This window comes from Schistocerca cancellata, chromosome 9, assembly GCF_023864275.1.
Source record: "Schistocerca cancellata isolate TAMUIC-IGC-003103 chromosome 9, iqSchCanc2.1, whole genome shotgun sequence".
In the NCBI taxonomy this organism is placed as follows: domain Eukaryota; kingdom Metazoa; phylum Arthropoda; class Insecta; order Orthoptera; family Acrididae; genus Schistocerca; species Schistocerca cancellata.
Window position 1 is genome coordinate 515866341 of NC_064634.1, and position 16225 is coordinate 515882565.

Genomic DNA, 16225 nt, shown 5'->3' on the forward strand with positions numbered 1-16225 from the left:
CGTTATGAATAGGAAGGTAGGGCAGAGGGTGTGTTACTGTGAACAGTTCAGTGACCAGGTTGTTGTAATCAGAATCGACAGCAGACCAACACCGACAACGATAGTTCAGGTATACATGCCGACGTCGCAAGCTGAAGATGAACAGATAGAGAAAGTGTATGAGGATATTGAAAGGGTAATGCAGTATGCAAAGGGGGACGAAAATCTAATAGTCATGGACGACTGGAATGCGGTTGTAGGGGAAGGAGTAGAAGAAAAGGTTACAGGAGAATATGGGCTTGGGACAAGGAATGAAAGAGGAGAAAGACTAATCGAGTTCTGTAACAAGTTTCAGCTAGTAATAGCGAATACCCTGTTCAAGAATCACAAGAGGAGGAGGTATACTTGGAAAAGGCCGGGAGATAAGGGAAGATTTCAATTAGATTACATCATGGTCAGACAGAGATTCCGAAATCAGATACTGGATTGTAAGGCGTACCCAGGAGCAGATATAGACAGATCACAACATAGTAGTGATGGAGAGTAGGCTGAAGTTCAAGACATTAGCAGTCTGCCTTCGGCAGGGCAACAGAGCGGACGCGTACGTGTTGACTTCGTGCGGCGCGCGAGCTCGTTTTGTTTACTTTCTGACGGCCGTTGCTTAAGTGCCGGCTTACTTTGTACGATCCATGGCGAACCGTTACCGTTAATCAACACTCCGATTTACTTTCTGCAACGATTATGCCCGACCCAAAGCACTCGAGGTGGAGCGTTTTCTGCGAGAGGAAGTGAAGATCCCGGCGACCGATATTATCGGCATACATTTGTCCATCGTGAGCAGCACGGTCTATGTGAAAATCATTAACGACGCGGCGTGCGAACGCATACTACGTGAGACCAAACAGGGGCTCCGCTTCTGTCACGCTGATGGCAATGTGGGGGAGGTAACCGTCGACCACGCAGGCTTAGGTATGCGAACGATACGCATTTTCGAATTACCATTCGAACTTCCAGCAGAGGAAGTCGTCGCGGCACTACGCCCATACGGCACAGTCCACGGCCACACTGCGGAGAAGTGGACACATTTTCGGACGTATCCTGTCCTAAACGGGGTCCGACAGGTCACCATAGATCTCCGAAGCCACGTCCCGTCCTACTTTCAGATCGGCGGATGCCGTGCCATAATTATATACGATGGCCAGCCTCGGACCTGTTCCGGGTGCGGCAAAGAAGGCCACCTTAGATCCGAATGCCTACAACGGCGTATTACGCAACTTCCAGCTGCCGAAAAACCACCCACGTCGCAACCTACAGTGCTACCGGTGACCTATGCCGCTGCTCTGGCTTCTCCTACCACTTTGCAACGTCGCCCGGTCACCACAAACGGCGCCACCAACGAGCCCGACCAGACACCGACGGAGAGCGCCTCGGACGACCCGCCGCCTCGGCCGGCCATTGACGCCGCTCCGAAGATGCCGCCGCAACCAGACGCTGACCCTGATCTCGGAAACACGATGGAGATCGACTCGCTCATCGTTCCTACAGCAGCCTTTCTGCCAGAACGACGCGACTCCCTTCCGTCGTCGGACACGGAGGGTCGCACAAGGAAACAACGTTCCCCGAAACGTCGCAAGCGAAGACGTCGCACCGTTTCCGGCCAAGAGGAGACGTTACAAGTCGAGGAGGACGTAACCGTCGACCAGCACGAGGCCTCAGAACCCGCTACTGCTGACGAAGACGTAATGAGCGCGGAGACATCTATCGGTGTGCCTGCGCCCCGTGCTGACGCTGAACTAAATCATGACACAACACCACGCACAATTACAACATCTTCTGCAGACAAAATGGACGATACACCAGTTTCCGCTTCCACGGCATGGCACGAGGAGGAGGTCAAGGAGCAGGACCCGTTACGGGACCCTGCGCCGTCACGGCCGCACCACTAATCATACTCTCCCAAGACTCCCGTGCGGGCCAGCGGGATAACGTTCCGCTGCGACGCCCACACCCTTGCGCGGACTGCGGAATGGACCAGCCTCCAGCAATCCGACACCAGGTCTACCGGATAGCAACCATCAACACCAACAACATCCGTTCCAGGGTGAAAATCCGCCTTATGCAGGAGATGTTCTGGGCTTCGGATATTGATTTCGCCCTTCTGCAGGAAGTTCTCTTGGCTAGTCCCGGATATCAATGGCTATACCGCCCACGCCTCCGCGAGTGATCCTATGGGCCGCGGGGTGGCCATCTACGTCCGCCACTGGATTTCTGTGACCGATGTCGCCTTCCTTCCATCAGCTCGGGGCATGGCACTCACTGCCATGGGGACACGCATCATTAATGTCTACGCTCCCTCAGGCACCGACCAGCGGCGTGAAAGAGCCCAGTTTTATTCCGAGGAAATCGCTCCCCTGTTTTTAGGGCGTTATGACCATTGCCTACTAGGAGGTGACTTTAACTGCGTTCTGCATCCTAAAGATCAGATTCCCCACTATACTACATGCCAGGAGCTACGTATAGTGGTGCGAGACCTCCTGCTTCACGATACCTGGGAAGTACAACATGGCGACCTTTCTGGCCATACCTTTCTTACAAGTCATTCCGCAAGCCGACTAGATAGGATATATGTCTCACAAACTCTTAGATCTGCGATACGGGGCGCCGAACGCTGGCCGCTGGCCTTTTCCGACCATTGCGCTTACATCTGTACGGTCCTCCTTCCGCCGCAATCAGTATGGCGCAGCCGTGCGCCATGGAAACTCAATACCTCACACTTGCATGACCTGGCGTGTCGCCAACAAGTCACTGAAACGTGGACAGCCTGCGAACGACGCCTTCCCCGCTACCACTCGACATTGACGTGGTGGTTGGACTGCGCCAAGCCGGCGATCCGGAGGACACTGATGAGATACGGGAAGGACATGGCCGACTGGCATCGCACCACTGTTGACTTCTATTACGCGATTCTCCGAGATCTGGATGCTCAACCCCCAACCCCGGACAACCAGTTGGAACGGCAAAGAACTAAGGCGAAGATAATTGCGCTGGCACGCCGGAAACTGCAAGGGGTCGTGATACGGACGCGGCGCCACGATCGCGCGGATTTAGAAATTCCATCCATGCATGATATAGTGTGCGACAAACGAAGGCGTCGTCGGCAGATCATCAGCACTCTTACCACGCCTCATGGAACGCAGGTGACCACTCAGAATGACATCGTCCGCACATTCGTCGAGCACTACCGTCGTACTTATAGTGATGACGACGCTGAAACTGCTGCAGACGACTCCATTTTGAATTACGTCACGCGCACCCTCCCTCACACGGAGGCGGATGCTTTGACAGTGGTGGTCACGCTTGACGAAGTCAACAACGCAATCGCCAAGGGGGCAGTCAACAGATCGCCCGGCATTGACGGCTTACCGATTGAGTTTTACCGTACCTTTTGGGACCTCATGGCCCCACGGTGGACTACTATGTATCAAGAACTGATAACATCTGACCAAGCAGTCCCACCCGCCTTTGCTGAGGGCATCATTATACCAGTCCACAAACCAGCCCGTGGTTCGATAGTCACGAGTTACAGACCGCTCACCCTCCTCAATGCCGATTACAAGATTTTCGCGCGCTTACTGGCAATGCGGCTCCGAACTACACTCCCTCATATCCTCTCGCCAGAGCAAACGACGCCTGGCGGACAGATTAACATACAGACTGCCACAGGGGAATGCCGCGACTTAATTGCGATAGCGGCGGTCTGCAGGCTCCAGGCAGCGGTCGTCGCTATAGACTTCGACAGCGCCTTCGATAAAGTGCGTCATCGTTTCCTGTTTTCGGTGCCAGCCCGAATGGGCGTCCCCCCTCCGTTTCTCGACGTCATCCTGCGTCTTTACGACAGTGCCAGTTCACGTGTCCAAGTCAATGGACGTATAGCAGGGCCGGTACCTATCTGCCGTTCGATACGGCAGGGGTGCCCTCTCTCTACCCTCCTGTATGCTATTGCCCTTGAGCCCCTTATTGGGGGCTTGACGACCAAGCTCTCTGGCCTCACCCTACGCCAACACACTTTTCGCTGTCGGGCATATGCTGATGACCTCCTCCTCCTCATTCGCTCCAGCTCTGAGATTCGGGATGTCCTCGAATTGATTACCCGTTATGGGGCTGCCGCTGGCAGTGCCATGAATGTCGCCAAATCTTCTGCAATGCACATTGGACGAGGCCTCCAGGAGGGTGAAGTGGCACCACTGTCGCTTGTGCGGACTTTCCGGTACCTGGGCATTACCTTTACCACCACGGTCACACGCACGGCGGCAACGAATTTCCGTCGCCTGTTACACGTCATCCGCAACGACGTCCGCCAGAACCTCTTGCGCCGCCAGGACACACTTCAACGGGTTGCGTTTATTAATCTTTATGTGGCATCAAAATTGGTTCACATCGCGCAAGTTCTCCCTCTGCCAACTGCAATTGGGCGCAACCTTCAGGCGGCTTTTGGCTATTATCTCACAGCTGGTTCAATGTTTAAAGTCCGTTATGAGACACTTACCCTGCCCTCACGGTATGGTGGCGTCGGGCTCGTCAATGTCCCTATGCGAGCTGCAGCCTTGTACATGAGTACCATGAGAAAACAGTGGATGGGCCAGGGTACATCTCTAACACGCAGCTTGCTTGAGGTCCTCCTACCTGCTTCCAGCTCACCACCGGTGTCTGTCGGCCATATCGTGCATTTGTCCCATATTTCGACCTTTTTCGTCGACTACAGTTACATACATACCAGTCTCCCAGATACACGCCCACCTAGGACTAAGGATTTTTACAGCCTGTTGCTGCGCTGTGTTCCCCGGAATGTGATGGAGACCAAACACCCCTCCATCCAGTAGCCCATAGTGTGGACTACCGTCCACCAGTCCTTCCTCCCTACGAACGTCCGGGCACTGTGGTATCACATAGTCAACAGGAAATTTGCCACGAAGCAGCGCCTGCACAACATTGGCTTGTCAGACTCCCCTCTTTGTCTCCTTTGCCAGCAACTGGACACTGATGAACACCGTCTGACATGCGCCTCATCGCGAGATGTATGGCGCTTCGCGCAGCAAATCATTGCCTGCTATCTCCGGGTGCCACCAGACACAGTCGAGCCTCGAATGTTTCTATACCCGGAGGACCGACATTTTCCCGCCGCCAAATGTCATGCTATTACGTGGGTCAAAGGGTGGGCGGTCGCTTATCTCTTTCATGAGGGACCTAAATCCCGCCTCGACTTCTGGACCTATTTACGAACAGCCCATGCAGCTCTCGAAAACACGCCACGTTACCGAACATTATTTGCTAACTATCTTCGAGCGGTCTTTGTTAGACCTCCACTGAGTTGGGGGGTGCCTGGCACAGAGGGCACCCACCCCTCCTCCCCCGGCGGTGTCTGAGTTTCAACCGCCTACGATCTATTCTACTTCTGACCTCCGCGGATGGGAGAGCGCGTCGCAGATTGCGCGGATTTTATTTCTTTTTGCTTTTCCTTTTTCCTTTCTTTTTCTTTACCCAGAATTTATATTTCATTTTCTCTTTCGCATATGTGTTCCCATAATTTCATGCTATTAGTGAATATTACAAAAACACATGCAAATATATAAATAACAACGCCTTCCACTACTGTTGATTCCTGTGTCTCCCACTTCCCTAAGCACCACAGGCTCGGTGGTGGTGAGGGGGACACTGTGGCCAGGCCTCAGGTTTCGACCCCCGCCCACTTTGCCCCCCGAGCCCCCACCGGTCCACAACAAAAAAAAAAAAAAAAAAAAAAAAAAAGAAAGAAAAAAATGGTCAACGCAACAGAACGTCAACCCCAAGGCCCCGGGTTCGATTCCCGGCTCGGTCGGAGATTTTCTTTGCTAAGGGACTGGGTATTGTGTTGTCCTAATGACCATCATTTCATCCCCATCGACACGCAAGTCGCCGAAGTGGCGTCAAATCGCAAGACTTGCACCCGGCGAACGGTCTACCCGACGGGAGGCAATATTCACACAACATTTACATTTACATTACGAGTTCAAAGGTTTTATTAAGAACATTAAATAAAGAACATGGTGAAATAACTGTCCTAAATACATTGTCAAAAGTGCCTCTAGATACCACTTTCGGTGTTAACAGGAATGCTTTGTATGTTTTGGGGCACTTCGTTCTTTTATGCAATATTGAAGTATGCGATATAAATGAAGTCACAATTCAAGATGGCGACAACTTAAACTTGGAAAGTTCAAATGGTAGTGCAGGTTGCCAATGATGTCATCAATAGAATTTAATCTATGACATTATCATGATGGTAGGAAATTTAAAATAATGGCAAGATGGTGCTGGAAGGAAATTATAAAATAGCAAGGAGGCAAGGTGCGGATTAAAAAATGCAGGTTGTACACATATCTTTTTACAAACTGTGACGTGTTCAGGAATATCCATAGTATTTCCCATAGAGCTATTTAAAAAAAAGGGGGGTAGCGTCTTTGATTCATAATCAAAACGTCCTCAGTCCCGGGTTCGATCCCCGCCACTGCCTAAATTTTGATAAATAATCAACATTGGCGGCTGAAGACTTCCGGCATAAGAAGTCAGCCTCATTCTGCCGACGGCCTTGCCAAAGAGGGCGGAGGAGCAGATAGAGGTTCAGGGCACTCTCTTGTCCTAGGGGTGGGAAATTGCCCCTAAAGGCGGAAGAATCAGCAATGATCAACGGCATGAGGATGCAGAAGGCAATGGAAACCACTGCATTAAAGAAACGTAACGTGTATCCACAGGAAATGTGGCCTGTAATTGAAGAAGTGTCATGATGATCTCCCCATTGGCAAAAGATTCCGGAATAGTCCCCCATTCGGATCTCCGGGAGGGGACTGCCAAGGGGGAGGTTACCATGAGAAAAAGATTGAATAATCAACGAAAGGATAACGTTCTACGAGTCGGGGCGTGGAATGTCAGAAGCTTGAACGTGGTAGGGAAACTAGAAAATCTGAAAAGGGAAATGCAAAGGCTGAATCTAGATATAGTAGGGGTCAGTGAAGTGAAGTGGAAGGAAGACAAGGGTTTCTGGTCAGATGAGTATCGGGTAATATCAACAGCAGCAGAAAATGGTATAAAAGGTGTAGGATTCGTTATGAATAGGAAGGTAGGGCAGAGGGTGTGTTACTGTGAACAGTTCAGTGACCAGGTTGTTCTAATCAGAATCGACAGCAGACCAACACCGACAACGATAGTTCAGGTATACATGCCGACGTCGCAAGCTGAAGATGAACAGATAGAGAAAGTGTATGAGGATATTGAAAGGGTAATGCAGTACGCAAAGGGGGACGAAAATCTAATAGTCATGGACGACTGGAATGCAGTTGTAGGGGAAGGAGTAGAAGAAGAGGTTACAGGAGAATATGGGCTTGGGACAAGGAATGAAAGAGGAGAAAGACTAATCGAGTTCTGTAACAAGTTTCAGCTAGTAATAGCGAATACCCTGTTCAAGAATCACAAGAGGAGGAGGTATACTTGGAACAGGCCGGGAGATACGGGAAGATTTCAATTAGATTACATCATGGTCAGACAGAGATTCCGAAATCAGATACTGGATTGTAAGGCGTACCCAGAAGCAGATACAGACTCATATCACAATATAGTAGTGATGAAGAGTAGGCTGAAGTTCAAGACATTAGCCAGGAAGAATCAATACGCAAAGAAGTAGGATACGGAAGTACTAAGGAATGACGAGATACGTTTGAAGTTCTCTAACACTGTAGATACAGCAATAAGGAATAGCGCAGTAGGCAGTACAGTTGAAGAGGAATGGACATCTCTAAAAAGGGCCATCACAGAAGTTGGGAAGGAAAACATAGGTACAAAGAAGGTAGCTGCGAAGAAACCATGGGTAACAGAAGAAAAACTTCAGTTGATTGATGAAAGGAGGAAGTACAAACATGTTCCGGGAAAATCAGGAATACAGAAATACAAGTCGCTGACGAATGAAATGGATAGGAAGTGCAGGGAAGCTAAGACGAAATGGCTGCAGGAAAAATGTGAAGACATCGAAAAAGATATGATTGTCGGAAGGACAGACTCAGCATACAGGAAAGTCAAAACAACCTTTGGTGACATTAAAAGCAACAGTGGTAACATTAAGAGTGCAACGGAAATTACACTGTTAAATGCAGAGGAGAGAGCAGAAAGGTGGAAAGAATACATTGAAAGCCTCTCTGAGGGTGAAGATTTGTCTGATGTGATAGAAGAAGAAACAGGAGTCGATTTAGAAGAGATAGGGGATCCAGTATTAGAATCGGAATTTAAAAGAGCTTTGGAGGACTTACGGTCAATTAAGGCAGAAGGGATAGATAACATTCCATCAGAATTTCTAAAATCATTGGGGGAAGTGGCAACAAAACGACTATTCACGTTGGTGTGTAGAATATATGAGTCTGGCGATATACCATCTGACTTTCGGGAAAGCATCATCCACACAATTCCGAAGACGGCAAGAGCTGACAAGTGCGAGAATTATCGCACAGTCAGCTTAGGAGCTCATGCATCGAAGCTGCTTACAAGAATAATAAACAGAAGAATGGAAAAGAAAATTGAGAATGCGCTAGGTGACGATCAGTTTGGCTTTAGGAAAAGTAAAGGGACGAGAGAGGTAATTTTGACGTTACGGCTAATAATGGAAGCAAGGCTAAAGAAAAATCAAGACACTTTCATATGATTTGTCGACCTGGAAAAAGCGTTCGACAATATAAAATGGTGCAAGCTGTTCGAGATTCTGAAAAAAGTAGGGGTAAGCTATAGGGAGAGACGGGTCATATACAATATGTACAACAACCAAGAGGGAATAATATGAGTGGACGATCAAGAACGAAGTGCTGCTATTAAGAAGGGTGTAAGACAAGGCTGTAGCCTTTCGCCCCTACTCTTCAATCTGTACATCGAGGAAGCAATGATGGAAATAAAAGAAAGGTTCAGGAGTGGAATTAAAATACAAGGTGAAAGGATATCAATGATACGATTCGCTGATGACATTGCTATCCTGAGTGAAAGTGAAGAAGAATTAAATGATCTGCTGAACGGAATGAACAGTCTAATGGGTACGCAGTATGGTTTGAGAGTAAATCGGATAAAGACGAAGGTAATAAGAAGTAGTAGAAATGAGAACAGCGAGAAACTTAACATCAGGGTTGATGGTCACGAAGTCAATGAAGTTAAGGAATTCTGCTACCTAGGCAGTAAAATAACCAATGACGGACGGAGCAAGGAGGACATCAAAAGCAGACTCGCTATGGCAAAAAAGGCATTTCTGGCCAACAGAAGTCTACTAATATCAAATACCGGCCTTAATTTGAGGAAGAAACTTCTGAGGATGTACGTCTGGAGTACAGCATTGTATGGTAGTGAAACATGGACTGTGGGAAAACCGGAACAGAAGAGAATCGAAGCATTTGAGATGTGGTGCTATAGACGAATGTTGAAAATTAGGTGGACTGATAAGATAAGGAATGAGGAGGTTCTATGCAGAATCGGAGAGGAAAGGAATATGTGGAAAACACTGATAAGGAGAAGGGGCAGGATGATAGGACATCTGCTAAGACATGAGGGAATGACTTCCATGGTACTAGAGGGAGCTGTAGAGGGCAAAAACTGTAGAGGATGACAGAGATTGCAATATGTCAAGCAATTAATTGAGGACATAGGTTGCAAGTGCTACTCTGAGATGAAGAGGTTAGCACAGGAGCGGAATTTGTGGCGGGCCGCATCAATCCAGTCAGTAGACTGATGACCAAAAAAAAAAAAAAAAATGTATGTCATCATGAGGGCTCGATGACTTCTCATTTATTTCAGCTTTGTGTTTTTCACTTCCAATCATATTTTCTGTACTGTTCTCTGTTGTTAAACAGCCAATCTTTATAATCTTCTAATCTTATTCTGCTTTTGACAATACATTCCTTAACTCAGCAACTTTGTAAGTATACATATTTGCTCTCAGACCACAAAATTCTCCATTATTTTTCCATTGCATTCATATTCCATTTTTGCTAAAACTTTCTTGTTAACTTATGAAATACCATAAATGTAATTATCAGGATAATTGCTAGTATCAAATTTGTTAATCATCCATTTCATATCTTCATAAAAAAAACTTCAGTTTGTATGTTATAGATATAACTGTCTGTATCTTGATAACACAATTCAATATTTTCTCCATTTCTCAGTATCATTATTCTGTAGTGAAAATCATACATCATTCTTCACATGAATCAAGTTATCTCATTGCAACATAGATTGCTTTATTAATTGTGATTTTAGTCTTATTCATAGGAATAGCAGCAAGATTTTCATTAAATATAGTTCTTGCTTTAAAGTTTTCATCACACATTAATTTTATATCCACTCTATTTCTTATAGTTTCAATTGTCTTACCAGGTACTGAATTATTCATCAACTTGCAGAAATCGATTTCAGTTTTTTTTTTCCACTTTAGTTCTCAATTTAGTATTCAAAACCATATATTTCTTCAAACAGCCTGATTGCTTAAATTTTAAAACTCTGTGTATTTTTGCTAATTTAATTCCTAATGATAAATAAAGTTTATGATTTCTATAATGAACTAAATATTTATTTTTGCTTTCTAAGGTAGTTAAAAATTTGCTTTGTTTAATTCTGGGCAATTTTTTTTTTCAGGAGCTAATGGTAAATCTTAATGCAAAGCATATAATTCTTTTTTACATTCTAGATCCAAATAAGTATGTATCCAACTGGAGAAGTGTTTGACATTAACTTATTTTTGTAGAATCAAAGTAATCTGGATTACCCCATTCTTATCCACCATATGGTAAATATTGGATCACAGCATAACTATATCGATTGTTAGCATCTATATATGCTAAATAATTTCATATATATTTTTACATCATACTTTGTCATATATTTATTATTTGCTTTTTCACATCTTTCATAACATTGACATACTACCTCTTACTCCTTTTTCTACCCTTAAAATCATCTCATAATCATGTAATGGCTAGAGTGGTTGTTTAGTTATCTTAAGCATAGTTTCTCAAGATAATCCTGGCGTTAAAATACCAAGATGGATCTTTTATACAAGTTTTTCTTAAATTTTCAAAACCATCAGCTAACAATAATACAGCAGTTTTATGAAACAAATAATGATATTCACTATGATTCTAGATGTTAAATTTTTTCAAAACTAATTTTGCATGTTTATAATCTTTGTCACATATTTCACAGTCATTCAGTTTACTGTAAAATTCTTCTTTTGCTGATAATAGTGTCTCTTCCAATTTTTTCCAAGAATCAGTGTATTCATACAGATATACACATTATCTGATCACCAGATTGAATAACTCTTCTGAGAAAAAGTCTTTAATATCATTCATTTGATCCTTTCTCAAATTCAATGAAAGTTTGTAAAGTGATAAGTTCACAAATTTAAATGTATCAATAAACCTTATTTTCAAATGTTCTGTTCTCTTACCAAAACTAATATATCTATCTTCAGTGTTTGGTATTAAATCTATTTCTTTTTCATCATAACTAAGTTCTTCCACAAACAGATGTGAATCATATCCTAATGAATTATGTAAGTAAATTTGTGTAATACTTGGATGTTTTAACTGCAAATTACATTTATTACAAATTGTATTTTTAAATTTTCCAGTTAAATGATCATGATGATGAACCCTTTTATTTTTCAATGAAAAATAACAATTACACAATGCAAATTTTCTCGGTCTTGCATATCTTGATGGTACTTCAGGAGTTAAAGGTTTCAGTTCCTTAATTTCAGAATAAATTCTTCCAATTTCTTCAGCCTCTTTGTTTTATACATTCAATAAATTTTTATGACAGTTTGGTCCTCTATAAACAACAGGATCATTATGGTGTCCATTTACATATTTAATATAATAACGGAATCGACTTTGTTCATGTTTTGATATTTGATTCTGTATGAATTGTCTGGATTTATCAATCTTCAATAGTGAACATTTAGAATCAGCATAAGTAACGAATGAAACTTTCTGCATATGTTGATAATGTTTAAAACTTATATAGGAACCTTTGTCTGAAATTTCTATTGGTGGTTTGTTAACTAAACAGCTTCATGTGAGATTATCTAATTTTGCTTTACTAGTGAAATGAGGTAACCACATATCATAAATAAATTTTACTTCTTCATATTTATTAATTCGTCTCCAAACAAGTCTACACAACTTTTTACATAACAAGAATGTGAATTACTCTCTTTCTTAAAATAAAGGAGATACATGTTTCTCTTTCTTACTTTTTGTAATTTTTAATGGATGCACTTGACAGTTTTCATCAAACGAATAAACATTGATAGATACATTAATTTTATTTTTCAGTTTTTGGAAAACTCAAATTTTTCACGTTTGTGATCAAGCTCAAGACCAACATTTATATATTTTGTAGCTCTTCCTGAATTTTTATCTACAGTATATTATTCAGATATTATAACCCACAGAAAACATTTTTGATCATTGTTTTTCACATTAATACATGCTTTTTTATGTCCTGTAATTTGAGTTAAGATGATCCTCTCAATAGAACAGATCAGTTAATTCCTAATTGTAAACCAATGATCCTGTTTAATTACCATCTTGATCTATGTGCTTGAAAATCACCCATTGTTGATAAAATAATTTCATTACTAATGTTAATTGTTTTAATTATTCTCTTTCATTTGTGATCCTAAAGTTCTCTGTCTGGAACAAAATTTCCCTAGTTTCTGGTTGTCTGCTTCTGGTACTCTCGAAAAGTCTTAAATTTATTTTGAATACACAATGTATTCTTAGATTATCTTTTGCAATTGCCATAATTTTCGGTTTTATCACAGTTAATAATTGATTAGCTTCAGTTGAGTTTATATTATTTCCAGTATTTACAGTTTGCCATCTGTTTTGAAATGCAGTATTAACTAGATAATCCCTAGCTGTTCTTCACTTTCTTAGTTGCTAAAATAAATTAGTATAAAAAGGAAATAATATTTCTTAATTAGTTCCAGTTTTTTATTTTACAAACGCATTGGTAGGAAATGGAAATATTTCATTCAATGCTTTATCTCCATTAGTTTCGAAAACATCATCATTATTTTTGTTTCCAAAGGCTTTTTCCTCATAGATTATATTAGTGACATAATGCTTTTTAATAAATCCAATGAAATCAATTGTATTTGCTTTATTGTATCCTCTTAAATTATTCGTTTTACAATAATCATAAAGTTGAATAACTATGAATTGCTCTCTTTGGATTTTGTATTTATAGAAAATAAAATTCATTTTTCAAAATTGATTGGTGGGGAGTCTTAATTAATAAATATTTAAAATTAATTATGTCCTCTCTTACTCTTCACACATTCTAAATCACATTTTTACATTTACTATTATGGTTAGGTTTATCAGAAGTTTTATGTAAAACCAGTCTAAACTTTTTATCTCTTGACAAACTTTACATTTCTTTGCTACTTCATTTGCCATTGGCAATAATGTTTTCGAATGTACTTCACTAGTAATTTGTTGTGTATGGTTTCTATAATAATATTTATTTATTTATTTTATTTATTTATTTATGCATTTATTTTACCTGGCAAGATTAGGGCCTTCAGGCCCTCTCTTACACCTAACCAGGCATACTCAGATTCAACAAATTTCAGTTTCTACAGAAAATTAAGGACATATAACATGTTAAACAGTATTAATGTTACAGAAAAAATTAGAGATTATAAAAGTACTACAATGATAATTATAACAATCAAAAAGTAATTATAATAATCAAGAATAATAATAATAGTAATGACTATGTATAGGAAAGTGAACATATTTTTTTCTTTTATGAATGTCAGTCCTATTGCTAGTTGGGAATTTTCTCGTTATATTCTTGCAACTTGTGAGTTATTCTCATCAGGCAGAGACATAAGACGATAGAATGGGGTGAAAGAGATATAGAAAAGGTAGATAAGTTAGAGGAGGAGAAATAGAATGGTAAAATTCGAAACTATGATGGAGAGGAGAAAGAAAAAGATGAGAAGGGCACGACAATGGTGGCTATACCGTCCCTAATATGTAAGTCTTCAGTTCCCTCTTGAATGTTAAGTGGTTCTGGATAAGACACAGATCACAGGGGAGCGCGTTCCATAGTCGTATGGCTGAGATGGTGAATGACACAGAGAAAGATTTTGTGTTATGTAAAGGTACAGCCAAGATGCTAGATGTATCCGATCTGGTATTGCGGTTGTGGAATGATGATAGGTGTTTAATGTGAGAAGATAAGTATTGGGGGCACCAGTGGCTAAGAAATCGTTGAAGTAAGCACATCGTGGGGAGATCGCGTGCCTTATGTGGGCGTATCCAACCTAGCTGGGAGTATGAAGGACTGATATGATCATACAACCGTATATTGCATACGTATCTAACACAAGCATTCATCACTAGCTCGAGGCATCTCGAATTTTCACTATTTATGCCGTGTTGAACTACATCACAGTAGTAAAGATTAGGCAAGACTAGTGTTTGGACTAATTTTTGTTTAACATGGGTTGGAAATATTTTTCTAAATTTTTGAATTGCATGTAGGGAGGAGAGCGATTTCCGGCAAGCTGTGACTGTTTGTTCTTCCCAGTTTAGGTGTTCATCCAAGATTATTCCAAGGTCTCTTACTGTTTTTTGGTATGGTAGTTGGGTACCATTGAGGAGTATTTGAGGGACTGTTTCGCGAAAGTACCGACTGATTAACTTTGGATGAGATATAAGTATGACCTGCGATTTCTTGGGGTTTAGTTTCAGACCTAGGTTCTGTGCCCATCGAGAAACAGAGCAAAGATCTGCGTTCATACTCGCTACTGCGTCATCAATGTTCTTGGGGCTTGCACTTATGTACAGTTGGATGTCGTCGGCATATAGATGGTAGTTGCAGGAGTGAATCACTGAAGAAATATCATTAATGTACAGTGAGAAGAGTAATGGACCAAGGACGAAGCCTTGGGGAACTCCAGAGCGCACGTTTTTCCATGATGACTTTTCCGACCCACAAATGACTTGTTGACTTCTGTTTTTGAGGTAGCTGTCGAACCAGTGTATAGCGCTGTTTGAGAAATTCAGCTGTTTCATTTTAATTAGTAATATATCAAAGTCAACTGTATCAAAAGCCTTGCTAAAGTCAAGCAGTGTTAGGATGGTAGTTTCACGTCTGTCCATAGCATGTTTAATGTCATCAGTTACTTTGATTAATGCAGTTGCTGTACTATGGTGCTTTCGAAAGCCTGACTGATATTTGTTGTGGATGTTATGAGTTTTGAGGTAATCCGTCAGCTGTTCATGGACGATGTATTCTAGGGCTTTAGATATTGCAGGTAGTATGCTGATCGGCCTGTATCACCTGGCGACTTAGGGTTGTCAGTCTTGGGTATAGGTTGAATTAAACTTTGCTTCCACTCAGTAGGATATGTACTACTGACAAGAGACAGGTTGAAGATGTCTGTGATAACTGGAGTAATAGTGTCTACGACGTTCTTAATCATGCCAATGCTCACTCCATCATTTCCTACTGCCTCGGAAGAGATTCTCATAATTGCCTTGTGTACTGTGCCAGTAGTTACATGTTTTAGGAAAAACTTGTCTCTCGAGAGATTGATATCTTGGGGCTGGTAATTTGTCGCTGCGTGGCAGTTTATAGCTGTTGAGAAGAAATCATTGAATTCTTCTGCAGACGCTTGATAAACAGCGTCAGATCTTCGCTTCCCTATACCGAAACTGCGCAGCTTTTTCCACAGTGCAGCAGGTTTTGTTATACCGCATACGACAGAGCGGGCATGTCTGATTTTGGCATTCCTCACGCTTTGCTTGGTTCTATTTCGGAGTTTCCTATAAGCTTCGTACGCCTCGGGAGTTGGGTTACGCTTGAAGGCCCTATGTGCAGCATCACGTTTATTCATTAACTGGCGTAATGCAGTGGTGAGCCACGGAGCGGGAGCTCTCTTTACCTTGACAGTGCGTTGAGGAGCATGTTTATCATACAGTGTAATAATTTTGCGACATAATTCCCGAATTTTTCCGTCTAAAGTCGGTTCATTGCTTATATCATGCCAAGGGATGTCTGAGCAATCCTTTTGAAGAGCGTCATGGTTAACATTTTTTAGGTTTCTGTAGGTTACCAGGTGAGATTTTTCTTTGGTAGTATGCACTGAGTAATTTAGGAATAT